Consider the following 5,568-nt stretch of genomic DNA (forward strand, 5'->3'; position numbering starts at 1 on the left):
TTTAATTATTATTGTTATTATTTTAAGATTTATTTATTTATTTATGTAAATGAATGTTCTATTTACATGTATGCTGAGGCAGGAGGATGGTGAATTTTTAAAAGATTTTAATTATTATTGTTGTTATTATTTTAAGATTTATTTATTTATTTATGTAAATGAATGTTCTATTTACATGTATGCCTACATGACAGGAGAGGGCATCAGAGTCCATTACAGACGGTTGTGAGCCACCATGTGGTTGTTGGGAATTGAACTCAGGACCTCTGGAAGATATCTTGAGGCCAGCCTGGGGCTGCGTAGGTGAGATTCTCTCAAAACAAAGCACCCATCACCACCCCCAAATAAAGGAAATTATAAGGTAGATGAACTATGGCTGAGTCTCTCCTACCTATGATTTCTTGTGACCGACCAAGAGGCAGCTGAACTCTCTCTATTAGACTGTCTTTATGGTTTCCTACATCACAGCCCTTACTGTCAGAGTGCATGCACCCTTCTCTAAGTCAATGAATGGCCGAGATGTGTATGTAGGTCTCCCCTGTGGTCCCTGGTCCTCAGGATTTGATTATCTTTTCTGTCACAATCAAGAGGACTGTGGCTGCAGTAGAATCCCGGGCAATGGAAAAGCCTGGGCCTCTTTCTTGAACAACTGAGGAAACTGAAGCCTAGTTCCCTGGCTGTGGGCCTTGAGGGTGATCGGGCATCAGCTTTACCGTCGTGATGTGGGCAGACAGATGAAGGCTGCACAGTGGGTGGGTGGGGCCTGAACTGGGCTTCTCAAGGAAGATGACACTGCATTGTTAGCATAAAACCCGGAGCCTATTGATCTGGCTGATTAGAAAGCCTTCCGAGGCACTGGGGTAATTAGCACAATTTACAGAGTAGCAGTTATCAGCTTCATTGCCTAATTAACAATGTAAATATCTTTCTAAATGACATTTTATAATCACCATCAGACCCTCTAGCACTGGCCCTGCTCATTGCTAATTCTTTCCCAGATGCAGAGTTAGTTTTTTGGTTTTTGTTTTTTTTCTTCTGCCTAACATGGTGTTTCTGCATCACATGCGATAAAGCGATTGCATACGCCCCACATCTCCTCATTTGTATCTTACCAGGGGTCTGCTTTGCCTTCTACTCTCCAGCCCCAAATATGCAGTCTGCCAATTGAATTGCCAATTAAAAGTACTTAATTAGACGTGAAAGGGGACTTCTGTCATGTTCTGGATTCTGAACTGTTTTTTATTTATGCGCTTAGCAGGATAAGTCATCTTAAATTAGCGTCACATTTTTTCCTCTGAAGAGCATGTGAGAAACTCGGCTATTAAGAGAAGGGCTTTAGCACAATATTTGTGTGCACTAGTCATGGGTGCAAAGGCTCATCCCGAACGCATATCTTGCTCTGGCAAGCCAGGTTCTTCTTCATATTTATATGATTTCCTTACCCTTTTTTTTTTTTTTTTTTGTGTGCAATTAATGTTGGCCATAGACTCTTGGACCCACCCAAATGAAGCATGGGTGCAGAAAACTGAAAGAAAATTTATTTTAAATTCACCTATCAGTCAGAATGTCAGGGGCATATTAAAGATTTATTGTCTTATGTCTAAGCTCCAAATGTAGGCAGGGGACTGGGAGTGTCACTTAGTGATAGAGGCCTGGCAGTTCTAAAGTCCTGGGTTCCAATCAGAAACTAGATAGCGTGCACATCCGTCTTTCCTGGGATTGGAAATTTCAGCTTCCTTGGGAAGAGCGCTCCAAAGGTCTTCTGTCACTAGCATGATGGTGGCTCCAGCTGGAGGTGTCTTCTCTCCTGGCCTTTGCTTCTGATGAACTGTACAATGGTCATGGCAGTTACACATCTACAAAGCAAGTTAAAAGAAAAAAAAAGGCAACAGGATTTAATGTAGCCCAGTTATATATTGTATTGGTGGAAAGAGAAGGGGATTCAAAGATGAATTTTTGAAGATTTCGCTATGGTTTTTAATTAGCCATCTCGCCCTGCTTCCCCATTATCACTGATTTGTGTGATAAGTGACAATTATACGTGTCATAAGTATACTCCTTTTTGCTGAAGACAAGAGATCTTATGTGTGATGCAAATAAGGGCTCACAGAATGCTAATTTTGTAATGAGCCGATGCATTTTTCAAGGAGTTTATCGTCTGGAGGGGGAATAAAACATGTGCATAAATAATTAGAATGCAAAGCAGAAAACTGGTGTGTCCTGAGACGTACAGAAAGAATTATGGAGAGGGAGGGAGGGAGGGAGGGAGGGAGAGAGAGAGAGAGAGAGAGAGAGAGAGAGAGAGAGAGGAGGTTGGGGGAATCGTCATAAAAGTACATGGAGACCATCCGTGTGGTTTACAGACGAGGAGAGCATCAGAGGGAAACACGGAGGTGGGACAAGCAAGAAATGCAAATGAGGGAACAAGATGTTTCCTGGGGTGTTAGGTGAGTGGGCTGGAGACAGCACAGTCATTGGGCCTGTAAGGGTGGGGCAGGCCTCCATCTTGGTCTTTGCTGAGCCTTGACTGTGAGTCTAACACATTGCAGCACTTTCTCTAGACTAACAATTGATGGCGTTTTAAAATAAAGGGCCAGAAAATAAGTACATGGCTCTAAGGGCTGTGTTGTCTCTGTCACAGTGACTCACCTTTGCCACTGTAGCACAAAGGCAGCCACAGATAACATGAAAGTGAATGGGCGCCAGCTGAGTCCAATAGAACGTTCTGACCCCTGAGCTGTGAATGACACGTGATTTTCACACCTCTTGAGATGTTTCTTTTGTCTTTTGCTATGGAAATCTGCAAGGGCTGCTGTGTGCAGGGTGCAGACTGGGCGTGGATGAAGGGGAACACACGGCCCATGTGTGACTCCTGGGTCAAGTGGTTCTGAGGTGGTGCTTATGGGTACTGGTGTGGTCATGTCTCCACTACTGCCGTGCTCCTGGGATCAAGCTTCAGCACGTAGCCAGGAGGCATCAGTGGGTGAGTGGGCGGGGTACGTGCTCTTGATGAACACTAATAGTATTTAATAATGAAAAACAAACAACAGAGCAAGAATTTAGACACTTCCCATAGACAAAAGGGGTGTACAGTTTTCCCGCACTGGGGAAGCCCACTCTGAGGTAGGATATATGTGGACATCCTGAAGCCACCTGCCTGGCCTGAATTGGAAGTTTCTGTGCAGTAGCCAGCTAATAATAACCTCCATCCATCCATCTCCCTGAGAAGGTTCCGAGGTTTCCAGCAAGGGTGATTTTTGTCCTTCCCACACCCCATAGCCCTCCCTGCACTGTCTGCCCTTCAGGGAAAGGGTAGGTGTGAGCAGGTTCAGACTGCTGAGCTGTGGGAGGCCTGTTAGCCCTCCCTGGCTTTCTTTCCTGCTCAGCTACTCTGAAGACCATGCTGACCAGTGGTGGAAAGGTGGGGCCGGCTTTGCCCTCTGTGGCTGGATCAGGGCAGTTTTTGGATCAGAGACGAGTCCCCCTCGTCCAGATACACCAGACACAATAAAGGATTTAAAAAAAAAACAACAGACGAACACACGTGGTGGTGTCGGCTGTCTCCTGCGATTACTCTTCACCCTGCTTTTGAATCAGAGCTAGAGCTAGAGCTCACCGGTTTGCCTAGGCTGGTTAACCAGCAGCCCAATGTTCTGTCTCCATCTCCCCTGTGCCTGCTGGTCCAGCACAGGCTGCCCCTTCCAACTTCAATGCTTAGGATGGAGCTCAGATCCGCATGCACAGGACTCACGGAGCCAGCTTCCCATCTCTGGGCTGTGTGGCTGCTTGACATTTAGATCTCAGTCTAAATGTCATATACTTGTAGTGATCTACAGTAGTCATCTGGTTTTTTAATGGTGTGTGTGAGGGTGTGTGTGTGTGTGGATGTGTGTGTGTGTGTGTGTGAGAGAGAGAGAGAGAGAGAGAGAGAGAGAAACATGCATGTCTGTGCCCACGAATGTACAGGGATGAAGGTTAAAGACAGTTGCAGGAATTGGTTCTCCTGTACCATGTGAGCCCCCAAGGGCTTGAACTCAGCTTGGTAACAAGGACCTTTGCCTCTGGGCCATCTCTCCAACCCAAAGGTCACTTTTTATTTGACTGCAGATTAGTTGTTTATAACTCATTTTCTCTCTTACTCTCTCATTTTTCTCAGCCCCTGGAACACAACATAGGCACGATGGTCTATATGCTTTACTTATCCATTTTTTTAAAAAAAATATTTTATTTTTGAGTGTTTTGCCTTTACACATGCATATGCACCAATGTGCATACCTGGGGCCTGTGGAGGTCAGAAGAGGGCATCAGATTCCTGGAACTGGAGTTACAGATGGTTATGAGCTTCCGTGTGGATGCTGGGAATGGAGTCCAGGTCCTCTACAAAAGCAACAAGTGCTCCTGACTGAGGAGCCAACTCTCCAGCCCCTACTTACTTTTTTTTTTTTTTTTTTTTTAAGATTTTACTTTTTATTTTTAATTATATGTATGCATAGATATCTTTGTTGATGTGTGTGCTTGAGAGTTGCTCTTGAAGGCCAGAAGAGAACATTTGGGTCTCCCTGGAACAGGACTTACAGGCTGCCCAAAGTGGGTCGCTGGTCCTCTGTAAGAGCAGCAAGTGCTCTTAATCGCTGAGCCCTCTCTCCAGCCCCCATATATGCTTTATTTATTCTGTCTCCTCAGAACATAGAAGCATGTTGGTATCTTTCAGAGCCTCTATATGCATGTGTTGAATTAAACGTTTGCCTCCAGTGGAGAATAAAGAAAGAAATCTGTGTAGTGGGGGACAGAGGACACAGAAAACTGCATGACATTTGGTTCACTTGGCTTGGTGCTTATCAAACCTTCACATAGCCGGGAAGCATCCTGGGATCTTGTTAAAATGTGGATTCTGCCATCTGGATGAAGAGTCCAAATTTCTAACAGACTCCTGGGCGAGAGACTCAGACGGAGGGTCCACAAATCACCCTTTGAGAGGCAAAGCTCTAGACCTCTTCAGTATGGTGCTTAGAATGAGCAAGTGGAGAAGTGGAGATTAATTAGGGATGGAGCAGAAGTAACTAGCAGCAGAGACTTTTAACAACTCTCAAGGGAGACAGCCAGGAGACCCACGGGGCCAGTGAGTTGTCAAAGGCACAGGGCAGTTGTGCCTCATTGTAACAGGAAAGGAGAGAGGCTGAGAACTCCGAGGGGTGTTCTCATCTGGTGGCCTTGACCTTTCCCACGGGCAGTTAGCTGAGAGTCAGGGTGGAGGTGGCGTGTGGGAGCTCTGAAGAGCAGTCATTTTCTTCCCAGGAAGTATCCAGGATGCATTTAGAGTCAGGCCCATCAGCTCTGTTGTGTAATTTTCTCAACATTAATCTGCTCGGGGGCAGGTTGGAGGAGGATGATAGATTCAGTCAGCGTGAGACAGAGGGCTGGGGGTGTGGGGAGGGAACTTTTAGTGTCTCACGACCCTGGCTGGGACCCTGCTGCTCCGCTCTGTTCTCCTGGAGCTGCAGTCTGGAGATGTCTACGACTCCATATCCTCACACAAACACACATTGGTATATACTTGCATGCACTAAA

The sequence above is a fragment of the Mus pahari genome, chromosome 14 (assembly GCF_900095145.1).
Source record: "Mus pahari chromosome 14, PAHARI_EIJ_v1.1, whole genome shotgun sequence".
Lineage (NCBI taxonomy): Eukaryota > Metazoa > Chordata > Mammalia > Rodentia > Muridae > Mus > Mus pahari.